At 38.1% G+C, this 14,966-nt stretch overlaps 1 protein-coding gene and 1 non-coding gene across 3 annotated transcripts in view; both read right to left on the bottom strand.

Moving 5' to 3' along the window:
• Nucleotides 1-14,966, bottom strand: part of CA10 (carbonic anhydrase 10) — an 850,317-nt gene that overhangs the window by 821,374 nt on the left and 13,977 nt on the right. The window lies entirely within an intron of this gene.
• Nucleotides 5,285-5,356, bottom strand: TRNAS-GGA. Its single transcript has one exon. It is a non-coding gene; the product is annotated as a tRNA-Ser (tRNA).

Below are 14,966 nucleotides of genomic sequence, written 5' to 3'. Positions count from 1 at the left end.
CTAAGAGAGTGGGAATCTAGCTCCTGTGAGTTCTGTGGGTTCCCTCCCAGAACCCATGTTCTTTGTGGTTAGGCTAAGCCATTGCTTCCTTTGACTTCATTTCCCCATATGTCCAAGGAGGACAACAACTTTCTCCCAGAGGCCCACAAAGCTCAATCAGCTTTTTCCTTGGCAGAAAATGCTTTATCCAAGTACAGCAACTGATCATGACTCAGGTTATATGTCTGGCCTGGCTCAATTATCAGGAGGAAAGGTTTGATTTTTCAGGTTGTCATTCCTAAATTTGCTTATCTTTTCATGTGATGTTCTTATTTCTGAATGTGCTCTGACATTCACATTCCCAAAAGAAGAGCACTATTATTTCAAACAACTGGCATAAGAACAGTAGCCTCAAAGCTTCCTCCTTCTCTTCCAAGCTGACATCCCTAGCACAAACCATCCCTTAGGGGAGGCTTCCCCTGAGAATATTTACCTGGGCAGGGCTAGAACTATTCCAAGTTCCTCTGACAGCAAAGGAAGGCTTAAAAATCTAAAGCAGCCCAAGCTGAGATTTCTTTTTTTGGTTACTGACATTCGCACAAGCTTAAGGAACCTCTTTGGGTAGTAAAAACTGCCAATACATCCACAAAATTCAAAATGATTTTGGAGTTTCTAAAGTCTCAAGGTTTCAAGAAACTATTTTTTTAATATTTCATCTAAAATTTAGAGACAATAGAGTAAGATGGCAGAGTAGAAGGCCGTGAGTTTACCCCCTCTTACAAAAACACCAAAATCCTAACTGCTGAACAACCATCAACAGGAAAAAAACACACAAACAAACTTTTTAAACAATAGGAAGGGCACAATGACAATAAAATCAACTCTCATACCTGCTGGGAGGGTGACCCACAAATTGGAAAATAATTATACCACAGACATTATCCCACAAGAGTAAAAATCCTGAGCCTCATGTGAGGCTTCCCAGCCTGTGTCTTTGACAATGGGAGCAGGAGCCCCCAGAGAATCTGGCTTTGAAGGCTACAGGCATTTTATCACAGGAATCCCACAGGACTGGAGGAAATAGAAACTCCACCCTCTGAGGGTGCACACAAGGTCTAGTGCATACCAGGACCCAGGGAAAAAAGAAGTGACCTCATTACAGACTTGGCCAGAGTTACCTGCCAGGATTGGAGGGTCTCCTGCAGAGGTAGGGGGTGGCTCTGGCTCAGCATGGGGACAAAGACACTGCAGCAGCAATTTTGGTGAGTACTCATTGGCGTGAGCCCTCCTAGAGAACAACATTTCATCCACAAGACCTGGCCCCACACAACAGCCTGTAGGCTTCAGGCTGAGACACCTCAAGGCAAATAACAAACAGTGTGGAAACACAGCCCCACTCAATCAATAGGTATTGTGGCTTAAAGTCTTCCTGACCACAGCCCTGCCCACCAGAGGGACAAGACCTAGTTCCACCCATCAGGAAGCCTATACTAGCCTCTTAGACAGACTCAGCCACCAGAGGGCAGACAGCAGAAGCAAGATGAACTACAATCCTGCAGCCTGTGGAACAGAAACTGCAACCACAGAACGTTAGACAAAATGAGATGGCAGAGGAATGTTTCTCAGGTGAAGGAACACCTGGATAAAACCCCAGAAGAACAACTCAGTAAAGTGGACATAGACAATCTACTGGAAAAAGAATTGAGAATAATGATCGCAAAGATGATCCAAGATAATGAAAAAAGAATAGGACACAGAGAAGATACAGAAATGTTTAACAAAGACCTAGAAGAACTAAAGAACAAACAGAGATGCACAATACAACAGTGGAAATAACAAATACACTACAAGGAATCGATAGCAGACTAAGTGAGGTGAAAGAATGAATAAGGGAGCTGGAATAAGGAGTGGCAGAAATCACAGCTGCAGAACAGATTAAAGGGGAAAAAAAAATGAAAAGAAACAAAGACAATCTTAAAGGCCTCTGGACAACATTTCAAACACACCAACATTCATATTATAGATGTCTCAGAAGGAGAGAGAAAGGACCTAAGAAAATATATAAATGGATAATAGCTGAAAACTTTCCTAACATGGGAAAGGAAATAGTCATCCAAGTTCAGGAAGTGCAGAGAGTCCCAGGCAGGATAAACCCAATATGGAACACATCAAAACACAGAGTAATCAAACTGACAAAAGTTAAAAGCAACAGGGGAAAACCAACAAATAATATAAAAGGGAACTCCCATAATGTTATCGGCTGATTTCTCAGCAGAAACTCTGCAACTCAGAAGGGTGTGGCACAGCATATTTAAGTGATGAAAAGGAAGAACCTACAATCCAGAATACTTGAAGATGGTCCCAAAATGACAGAGGAATAGGATGGGGAGACCACTTTCTCCCCAACAAATTCATCAAAAGATCATTTGAATGCTGAGCAACTTCCACAAAACAACTTCTGAACCTGGCTGAGGACACCAGGCTCCAAGAAAGGCAACCCAATCTCTTCAAAAGGAGGTAGGACAAAATATAAAAGACAAAAACTAACAGAAAAGATTTAGGGATGGAGACATCCTGGGGAGGGAGTTGTGATGGAGGAGAAGCCTTCACACAGAAGGAAACCCTCTCATATGCATGTCTTTGGGGAGTTTCAGAATCTCAGAAGGCAAAAAAACAGGGAGGGGAAAAAACACACACACAGACAGAATACACACCTAACCGTAACTGCCAGCAAAGAAGTGACTTAGACACTTGCATCTGCCACCAGCAAGTGAGGGCTGGGCAGAGAGGTGTGGGCTACATCATGAGTCCTTAGCCTAAGGACCAGGCCTGAACGCCCTGAGAACAATCTGAGGGAGCTAATGTGAGATAGCAACCCCATGCATGAGATCACCAGAGAGACAAAAAAAAAAAAAAACAAGACTTTTCCATGAAAGGCTCTACAGCCTCACCATGACCCCTGGTGTGCTCACAGAAGAAAGGACTGAGTGCATACCAAAGGACAGAAAGCCAGTTGCCATATAGGGTCCTCCCTCCCGGGAGGCAGAGAGGGAAGCATGTTACAGTCAGCTGAAAGGCAAGGGGCTGCTGCAATCTTGGCCCCAGAGACCGCATCTTCTACCAAACTGTGACCAGGCTCTCAGTTGCTAACCATGTCTTCCTGGGATGTTGGATGGTTGACATATGTCAAGAATGTCACAGCTTGAGATCAACTCCCCAGAAGAGACACAGGGCACACCAGGGGCTGTGTTCTCACAGCACACCTGGGAAACTGAGAGGCCAGGACCAGGCAAGTGAATAAGATGCATGGCCCACCTCGGAAGGTGCACTCAACAACCACCTTGTTGCCTAAGCTGCTTGGACCTGGGAAGGGCACAAAATGCACAACCCATGTGGGTCTGCCCTTGCAAAGCACCCGAAAACATGAGTGGCTTAGACCTGCGAAGTGCATGAATCAGAGCCCACTTAGTACAGTGCCCTTGAAGAGCACCTTGGAGCCTGAGCAGTGTAGACTCAGGAAGTACATGCTGCCTTGGGCAGCCCATTGTAATCCATCCACTGCAAACACTCCCCACACATGCCAGCGGTATTTGTTTGGAGTGCTTACCTCCCCACAACACAACTGAATAAGTGAGCCTAAATTAATGGCTACCTTTGCTCCCTTGTGTCAGGGAAGAAATCAGACACTGAAGAGACTTGAAAACAGAGGAAATCAAAATAAAGAAAGAATGGGGAACCACTTTGGAAGTAACACAGGCAAAATATTAAAACACCCTATATTTAATGCTGGAAACATTTGAGGGAAACCTACAGACCTTGAGAACAAGTAAAAGCTGAAACAAGAGACTATCTGACATTGAAATGATCCCCCAATGCCTACAGCAGCTCCAGTGAAATTCCTAGATATATTTATACTATTATCAGTTTTTAATTTTTAAAAATGTTCTTTATTACTCCTTTAACTTTCATTTTTATAGTCATCTATTACCTTTCAAAAAAATACTTTAGAAAACAAATTCCAAATATTTTTTTTCATTATTGTGATTGATTATATTCTCCATTTTTATATTGTATTTTTGAGAGTCTAACCTCTATTCTAGGTTTTAATCTTTGCTATTTGATACTTGTTATCAACTTTGTACTTTGAAGAATCTAATCTTAAGTATCTATTTTCACTTAGGGATTTAATTACTGGTTTGATTGCTCTTTCCCCTTTTGACTCTCCCTTTTCTCCTCCAGGTAACCTCTAACTCCTTTCTCCCTCTTCTCTTCTCTTCTCTTCTCTTCTCTACATAACTCTGTGAATCTCTCTGGATGTTCCAGACTATGGAGAACCCTTAGGGATTAGATTACTGGCTAGATTGCTCCCTCCCCATTTGACTCTCCCTTTTCTCCTCCTGATCACCTCTATCTTCCTCCTCCCTTTTCTCTTCTGTAGATAACTGTGTGAATCTCTCTGGGTGATCCTGGCCCCTCTTCTCTATATAGGTCTGTAAATCTCTCTAGGTGTTCCTGGCTGTGAAGAATTGTTTCACCAACAAACCTAGGGGTTTTAACTTCTATGCTGTATGGATGGAGAAGTCTTGAGGTTACTGTAAGAGAAGGACTGAAAGCCGGAGGCAGGAGGCTTAACTCCAAAACTTTAGAACATCAGAGAACTCCTGACCAGGGAACATTAATAGACAAGAGACCCAAAAGTCTATACGCCTACACTGAAACCAAGCTCGACCCAAGATCCAACAAGATCCAATGAAAACACACGACACTAATTCTCTAGCAAAACAGGAACACAACCATGAACATTAAAAGATGGCCTGTCCAAATCCATGTTAAACTGAAGGGCCCCCCAAAATTCACTACTGGATATTTCATTGCACTCCAGAGAGAAGAGATCCAGTTCCATACACCAGAAAACAGGCACAAGCTCCCCCAACCAGGAAACCTTGACAAGCCATTAGTCCAACTCCACCCACAGGGAGCAGACTCCACAAGAGGAACCACAAACTTCAAGACTGCATAAGGGCACCCCAAACACAGCAATCTAAACAAAATGAAAAGGCAGAGAAATATTCAGCAGGTGAAGGAACATGATAAAAACCCACCAAAAAAAAAAAAAGGAGGAGATATGGAGTCTACCTGAAAAAGAATTCAGAATAATGATAGTAAGTGAAAGTGAAAGTGAAGTCATTTAATTGTGTCCGACTCTTTGCGACCCCATGGACTGTAGCCTACCAGGCTCCTCTATCCATGGGATTCTCCAGGCAAGAGTACTGGAGTGGGTTGCCATTTCCTTCTCCAGGGGATCTTCCCAACCCAGGGATCGAACCTGGGTCTCCTACATTCCAGGCAGACACTTTAACCTCTGAGCCACCAGGGAAGTCCAATGATAGTAAAGATGACCCAAAATCTTAAAAAAAAAAAAAAATGGAGTTACAGATAAATGGCCTAGAGACAAGGATTAAGAAGATGCAAGAAATACTTAACAAGGACCTAGAAGAAATAAAGACGAGTCACATCAATGATGAATAATGCAATAACTGAGATCAAAAGCACTCTGGAGGGAACCAAAGGTAGAATAACTCAGGCAGAAGAGAGGATGAGTGAAATGGAACATAGAAAGATGGAAATAAATGAAGCAGAGAGGAAAAAAAATGAATACAAAGAAATGAGGACAACCTCAGAGACCTCTGGACCATGTTAAATGCCCCAACATTCAAATCATAAGTGTCCCAGAGAAGACAAAAAGAAAGGGCATGAGAAAATACTGGAGGAGATAATAATCGAAAACTTACCTAATATGGGGAAGGAAATAGCCACCCAAGTCCAAGAAACCCAGAGAGTCCCAAACAGGATCAATCCAAGGCAAAACACCCCAAGACACGTATTAGTCAAACTAACAAAGATCAAACACAAAGTGCAAATATTAAAAGCAGCAAGGGAAAAGCAAAAAATAATATACAAGGGGATCCCCATAAGGATAAAGGCTGATCTTTCAATAGAAACTCTTCACCCCAGAAGGGAATGGCAGGATATACTTAAAGTGATGAAAGAGAAAAACCTACAACCAAGATTACTCTACCCAGCAAGGATCTCATTCAGATACGAAGGAGAAATCAAAAGTTTTACAGACAAGCAAAAGCTGAGAGAATTCAGCACCGCCAAATCAGATTTTCAACAAATGCTAAATGATGTTCTCTAGACAGGAAACACAGGAAAGGTTTTTAAAAATGAACCCAAAATAACAAAGTAAATGGTAATGGGATCACACTTATCAATAATTACCTTAAATCTAAATGGGTTAAATGTGGAAACCAAAAGACAAAGACTGGCTGATTGGATACAAAAACAAGACTTCTATATATGCTGTCTACAAGAGGCCCACTTCAAACCTACGGACACATACAGACTGAAAGTGAAGGGCTAGAAAAATATAATCCATGCAAGTGAAGTGAAAGTTACCCAGTCGTGTCCTACTCTCTGTGACGCCATACACTATACAGTCCATGGAATTCTCCAGGCCAGAATACTGAAGTGGCTAGCCTTTCCCTTCTCCAGGGGATCTTCCCAACTCAGGGATTAAAGCCAGGTCTCCCGCATTGCAGGCAGATACTTTGCCTGCTGAGCCACAAGGGAGCCCAAGAATTCTGGAGTGGGTAGCCTATCCCTTCTCCAGTAGATCTTCCCGACCCAGGAGTCAAACTGGGGTCTCCTGTATTTCAGGCAGATTCTTTACCAACTGAGCTATGAGGGAAGCCCATGAAAAGGGGGGACCAAAAGAAAGCAGGAGTAGCAATACTCATATCAGACAAAACGACTTTGAAATAAAGACTGTGACAAGAGAAAAAGAAGGACATGACATAATAATCAAAGGATCAATCCAAGAAGAAGTTAACAATAATAAATATTTATGCACCCAACATAAGAGCACTGAACATAAAAGCATGACATAATGATCAAAGGATCAATCCAAGAAGAAGATATAACAATTATAAATATTTATACATCCAACATAAGAGCACCTCAATATGTAAGGCAAATTCTAACAAGTATTAAAGGGGAAATTAACAATAACACCATAATAGTGGGAGACATTAATATGCCACTCACACCTATGGATAGATCAACTAAACAGATAATTTACAAGGAAACACAAACTTTAAATGATACAATGGATCAGTTAGACCTAACTGATATGTATAGGACATTTCACTCAAAAACAATGGAATTCACTTTTTTTCATAGTGCACATGGGACATTCTCCAGGATAGATTACATCCTAGGCCATAAATCTGGCCTTACTAAATTTTTAAAAGTTGAAACCATTTAAAGCATATTTTCTGATCACAATGCAGAGAGATTAGATGTCAACTAGAGGAAAAAAAGAATATTAAAAATACAAACATATGGAGGCTAAACAACATGCTCCTGAATAACCAACAGATCACGGAAGAAATTACAAAGGGAATAAAAATATGCACAGAAACTAATGAAAATGAAAACACCACAACCCACAAGCCATGGGATCCAGTAAAAGCAGTGCTAAGATGGAGATTCACAGCAATATACACCTACCTCAAGACACAAGAGAAACATCAAATAACAACCTAACTTTACATCTAAACCAACTAGAAAAAGAAGAAATGAGAAAACCCAAAGTTAGCAGAAGGAAAGAAATCATAAAAATCAGAGCAGAAATAAACCAAAGAGAAACTAAGGAGACTATGAAAGTGAAAGTGACATCGCTCAGTCGTGTCTGGCTCTTTGCGACCCCATGGACTGTAGCCTACCATATTCCTCTGTCCATGGGATTTTCCAGACAATAGTACTGGAGTGGATTGCCATTTCCACCTCCAGGGGATCTTCCCGACCCAAGGATCAAACCCGGGTCTCCCACATTGTAGACAGACGCTTTTCCATCTCAGCCACCAGGGAAGTCCTTATAGGAGAAGGAGACTATAGAAAAAATCAACAAGTTAAAAGCTGACTCTTTGAGAAGATAAATAAACTAGACAAACCATTATCAGGCTCATCAAGAAAAAAAAAGTGATAAGAATCAAGTCAATAAAATTAGAAATAAAAATGGAGAAATCACAATACACAAAAAAGAACTACAAAGACCATAAGAGACTGCTATGAGCTCTTATATGCCAATAAAATGGACAAGTTGGAAGAAATAGACAAATTCTTAGAAAAGAATAACCTTCCAAAAATGAACCAGGAAGAAAGAAAATCTTAACAGATACATCACAAGAACAGAAATCAAAGCTTCTGATTTGATTTCAGCAATCAAAGTTTGCTGATCACAAGCAAAGAAATCAAAGTAATAAAAAATCTTCCAACAAACAAAAGCCCAGGTCCAAATGGCTTCACAGGTGAATTCTTCCAAAAATTTAGAGAAGAGCCAACACCTATCCTACTCAAACTCTTCCAGGAAATTGAAGAGGAAGGTAAACACCCATACACATTCTATGAGTCCAACATATTCCTAATAGCAAAACCAGACAAAGATGCCACACACAAAAAAGAAACCTACAGGCCAATATCACTGATAAACATAGATGCAAAAATCTGAAATAAAATTCTAGCAAACAGAATCCAAAAACATATTAAAAAGATCATACACCATGACCAAGTGGGCTTTATCCCAAGGATGGAAGGATTCTTCAGTATTCAAAACTATTATTCAACATAGTTTTGCAAGTCCTAGTCACAGCAATCAGAGAAGAAAAAGAAATAAAAGGAATCCAGATTGGAAAAGAAGAAGTAAAACTTTTACCTGACATGATCCTTTACGTAGACCCTAAAGAAACCAACAGAAAATTACTAGAGCTAATCAGTGAATATAGTAAATTTGCAGTATACAAAATTAACACACAGAAATCCCTTGCATTCTTATACACTAACAATGAGAACACAGAAAGAGAAAGTAAGGAAACAATCCCATTCACCACTGCAACGAAAATAATAAAATACTTAGGAATAAATTTACATAAAGAAACAAAAGACCTATATATAGAAAACTATAAAACACTGAGGAAAGAAATCAAAGATGACACAAATAGATGGAGAAATATATCATGTTTGTGGATTGGAAGACTCTATATAGTGCAAATGAGTATACTACCTAAACAATCTATAGATTCAACACAATCCCTATCAAGCTACCAACATGTATTTTCACAGAACTAGAACAAATAATTTCAAAATTTGTATGGAAACACAAAAAGCCTTGAATAGCCTTACCTTTTTGACTTCAGACTATACTACAAAGTTACAGTCATCAAGAAAGTATGGCCCTGGCACAAACACAGAAATACAGATCAATGGAACAAAATAGGAAGCCCAGAGATAAATCCACACACCTATGGACACCTTATCTTTGACAAAGGAGACTAAAATATGCAACGGAGAAAAGACAATATCTTTAATAGTGGTGCTGGGAAAACTGATCAACAACCTGTAAAAGAATGAAACTATAACACTTTCTAACACCATACACAAAAATAAACTCAAAATGGATTAAAGATCTAACTGTAATATCAGAAACTATGAAACTCTTAGAGGAAAACATAGGCAGAACACTCTCTGACATACATTACAGTAAGATCTTTTATGACCCACCTCCCAGAGGAATTTAAATAAAGAAAAATAAACAAATGGGACCTAAGTAAACATAAAAGCTTTTGCACGATGAAGGAAACTATAAGCAATGTGAAAAGGCACTCTTCAGAATGGGAGAAAATAATAGCAAATGAAGCAACTGACGAATAATTAACCTCAAAAATATACAAGCAGCTCATACAGCTCAATACCAGAAAAATAAATGACCCAATTAAAAAATGGGCCAAATAACTAAATAGACATTTCTCCAAGGAAGACATACAAATGGCTAACAAACGCATGAAAAGATGCTCAACATCACTCATTATCAGAGAAATGCAAATCAAAACCACAATGAGGTACCATCTCATGCCGGTCAGAATGGCTGCCACCAAAGAGTGTACAAGCAATAAATGCTGAAGAGGGTGTGGAGAAAAGGGAACCCTCTTACACTGTTGGTGGGAATGCAAACTAGTACAGCCACTACAGAGAACAATGTGGAGATTCCTTAAAAAACTGGAAATAGAACTGCCATATCACCCAGCAATCCCACTGCTGGGCATACACACCGAGGAAACCATAATTGAAAGAGCCACGTGTACCCCAATGATCATCGCAGCACTGTTTATAATAGCTAGGACATGGAAGTAACCTAGATGTTCGTTGGCAGACAAATGGATAAGGAATTTGTGGTAAATATACACAATGGAATATTACTCAGGTATAAAAAAGAACACCTGTGACTCAGTTATAATGAAGTGGATGAAACTGAAGCCTATTACACAGGGTGAAGTAAGCCAGAAAAAGAAATGCCAACATAGTATATTAATGCAAATATATGGAATTTAGAAAGACAGTAATGATGACCCTATATGCAAGACTGCAAAAGAGACACAGATGTAAAGAAGAGACTTTTGGATTACCTGGGAGAATGTGAAGGTGGGACGATAGGAGAGGATAATATTGAAACATGTATATTACCATATGTACAACAGATTACAAGTGCAAGTTCAATGCATGAAGCAGGGCACTCAAAGCTGGTACTCTGGGACAACCCAGAGGGATGGGGTGGGGAAAGATGTGGGAGGGGATTCAGGATGGTGGAACATAGGTATACCAGTGGCTGATTCATGTTAATGTATGGCAAAAACCACTACAATATTGGGAAGTTATTAGCCTCCAATTAAAATAAATTAATTTTAAAAAGAGGATACTCTACCCATCCAGGCTCTCATTCAAATTCAACACAGAAATCAAAGCTTTACAGACAAACCAAAATTATGAGGATTCAACACTGCCTGACAAGCTTTGCAACAAAAGCTAAAGGCACTTCTCTAAGCAGAAAAGAAAAAGCTACTAGTAGAAACAAGAAAATTAGGAATGGAAAAGCTCACAAGCAAAGGCAAACATTCAAAAAGAGAAAATTATCTGCATGCAAATATATCAAAACCAGCAACTGTGAGAAGAGGAGAGCATCAGTTCAGTTCAGTTCAGTCACTTAGTCGTGTCCAACTCTTTGTGACCCCTAAATATAGGATATTGGATATGCAATGAAGTAAAAGACCAGCAACCTAAAACAATATTGTTCACATATGGACTGCTAAATCAAAACATCATGGTAATCGCAAACTGAAAATCTACAATTGATACATGCAACAAACAGAAATGAAATCTGAATACAACATGTAAGTTAGTCATCAAATCACAAGAGAAGAGAATGAAAGAAGGGAAGAAAAAAAGACCTACAAAAACAAAGCTAAAACAATTAAGAAAATGGCAAAAAGAACATACATATTGATAATTGCCTTAAGTGTAAATGGATTAAATGTTCCAACCAAAGGATGCAGACTGGCTGAATATATACAAAGACAAGACCAGTATATATGCTCCCTACAAGAGACCTACTTCAGGTCTACAGACACATACAGACTGAAAGTAAAGTAAATCAGACTGAGAATAACAAATATGATTGTTCATATATAAATATTAAAAAATGATACAAAAGAAATTATTTACAAAACAGAAAGAAACTCACAGATTTAGAGGATTAATGTATGGTTACCAGGGGAGAAGGGTGGGATGAGGGACAGATTGGGAGTTTGGGATTTACACACTACTATACTTAAAATAGATAACCAAGAAGTACCTACTGTATAGCACTGGGAACTCTGCTCTATATTCTATAATAACCTAAATAGGAAAATAATTTGAAAAAAAAAAATAGATACATGCTGTGTATAACTGAATAACTTTGTTGTATACCCAAAACCAATACAACACTGTTAAGTATGTTCCAATATAAAATAAAAATTAAAACAATAAAGTTGAGCCAATCTTTTATTGAGGAAAACGGTTTCATTGAAGAAAAGCCTTAATTGTTTGCATTAGAACTTGCAAACTTTTTCTGTAAAGGGCCACATAGTAAATATAATAGGCATTTCAGGCAATGCACTCTCTGTTGCAACTACTCAACTCTGTTGGCTATGGTATAAAAGCAGCCACAGACAATGCAAAAATGAATGAGCATGGTTATGCTCCAAGATAACTTTGCTTGCAAAATTAAATAGTGGGCTAGATTAGGCCTACTGGCTACTGTTTGATGAGCCCTGTCCTGAACTGGGACTAGATAGGCTGGGAAAGAAAAAATGAAACTTAGATCAACAGATATTACTTGGAATATCTACAGATAATCTCATAACCATCATTAGAGACTAGAGAGTAAAACCCAGCCAATCGCTAGAATTAGGAATAGGATATACAAGCAGACCAGACTAGATCACAATGAGTTTTCCATTTGAAACTGATGAGGAAGAAAAGTTAGTGACAAGCAGCACTAGAATCGACAAAAGCCGATGTAGAGAATCAAGAGACTGCTGCCAAGTGGACTGACAACAACAGCATTAGCAGAAAAGGAGACCTCTTGCGAGATGGGTATGTTTAAGGTGAGTGAAAATCAGGTAAAGAAACACAACAAAGAACAAAGTCGTGGGCAAGTATGCATAACATGTATTCACAGAATAGGGAGGTAGCAGACTGGAGCAAAGCTGGAAAGGGTTTATGTAGTACCACACGTCCAATTTTAACAGCGGGAACTCTTTTGTAGAGTTAGTGGGAGGTACTGAGCATCTCTGAGCTCCTAGTACAAGGTTCCCTTCAAAGCAGGCAACTCACGGAATCCTCTTCTTTGAGACTGGCTGCATCTTACATATTATGAATGTCGTGTTACTAATGAGTCACACTTACTAAGCCATTGTTATGTGATAACATAACAATGATATATTATGAACTGATAGTAATAAACTAAGTGCTTTACTATCATATATCACTTAGTACTTATAAAAGGTCACACAGCTGGTTATTTTTATCCCAATTTTACAGATTAGAAAATTGAGGTGCAGAAGAATTTAACTTACACAAAGCTATCCGGCTTAGAAGAAGCAGACTATGGGTTTAAATGTAAGTCTATCTGTCTGTAAGCTTTTAATCATTATCCTAAATGGCTGCTCAGTGCATTTAAACATATTGTTGTATTCAAACAAATATTTTTAAAATCTCATTTTTAAACCATCTCTTCAGAATGTTTCTCCTACTCAAAATCCCCAGTACTCTATTACCTTCTTCATTTTTTTGTCTTCCTACTAAATATTTTTTTCCAAAAGCAACAGATTCAAATGAAAGATGTAGAAATTTAAGTTCTACTCAAATTTCATCCAGTCTGAGCTCACTAATTTAGCATAAGTTTGTGATTTTTAAATCAATGTCATATCTATCCATCTCACTACATAATTATTTTCACATTGTTTTTGTCTAAATTTTAGGTGTACCTTGCTTCAGTGCACACAAACAGTATATTTATCTCACATGACTTTTTACTCAAGTATAACAGTTTACTTTTTACTCAAGTATACAATTTCAAATAAGTAAACATGCTTATAAATAAAACCTAAAGAGGAATAAACTGTTAAAAACAGTTGCATTCAATTTATGTGATTTCAGGTGATCTGTTTCATTTCTCATTCTCTAAATTAATTAAAATTGAATTATTTTAAATTAAATCATGTAAAAAATGTTATCTTAAAAAAAAGATTATGAAATAATACATTGGGATCTACTCTACTAAACAAATAATTGAGGAGTTTTCTAATGCAAAAGTGACTACATGAAGGTGCCATGATTCTTGATTATATGTACTTACAGTTATTAAGACCCATTAATTCACTGGGATCTAATAACAGGGTAGCTGGTATGGGCCTATCTTTGGCTTCTCTAAATTCAATCAACTTAAGAGAAATAAGTGTAGAGGCTTAGTGGATTAGTCAAAACAGGCCATTAATCTCTGCATTCTCAATTGTAATCCAGCCTCCACCAAAGTGATTGGGAAAAAAATCCCAGAAAAAATCCAAACACTCAAAAATGCTCCAAAGCCAGCTCCCTAGAGACTGGCACACTTGGGTCATAGTTTGCTTGCTTTTACTTAACATCATTATAGCATTTGTCATCTGTCCTATTTCTTTTAGGTTTTTCTTTTATGTCTTTTGCTTAAATTCTCAGGACAGATACATTTGAAAAGGAACCATGTTGCAATCTGACAAATGGTCTAGCATTTAATTAAAAAATAAATAAATAAATAAAAATCATTCTCTTATGTGAATAGGAAACATAAATCAAAATGATCTTTTCATGTTGAAAATCTATTGAAAAAACTACCATGTGTGTATTAAGGCTACCATGTATGTATTAATGCCTGAAGAAGCTGGCAAGACAAAATAATAAAAAGAAAAGAGAGCAAGGAGATTCTAGTAAAAGCAAATGAGTGACAGTTTTAGAACATATAAATATTATATATTTTATCATAAATGGATTGGATCATAATGCCTCATATCTTTATTGCTCTGGTGAAAAAACATATAAAGTAATAAAAACAATGACCACATTTCTGAATCAGGATTTTGTTTATTTCATTGTTGTGAAGGTTGAGTATTTACTGAGTCACATGAGACCATATGCTTATATTAGAGGCCTTGATAAGTCTAAGCTCTAGTTGTAAAATGAAAATGCATCATTAATTTTTTGTAATTATTAAAGAAAAATGTGGGTCAGACTCAGTAAATTATCTCTGAAGATAATTTTATGAAAAAGTCATGATGGTTTTCTTTCTTATAATCTCTAAAATATTCCACGTGTTATGCTGGGATTCGTGACCTCGGGAGGAGAGGATTTCGATCCAGTGTCAGAGACAAGGCTTGACCACTTGGAGCTTTTTGGGCAGTAAAGTTTTAATAAAGTATAATACACATAGGGAAAGCTTCTGACATAGACATCAGAAGGGGACAGATAGAATGCCTTCTTGCTAGTTTTTAGCAAGCGGTTTCACATCTGTTAGAAAG

Source organism: Oryx dammah, unplaced genomic scaffold (genome assembly GCF_014754425.2).
Source record: "Oryx dammah isolate SB20612 unplaced genomic scaffold, SCBI_Odam_1.1 HiC_scaffold_8, whole genome shotgun sequence".
Taxonomy (NCBI): domain Eukaryota; kingdom Metazoa; phylum Chordata; class Mammalia; order Artiodactyla; family Bovidae; genus Oryx; species Oryx dammah.
This window is presented reverse-complemented; position numbering and strand designations above follow the sequence as displayed.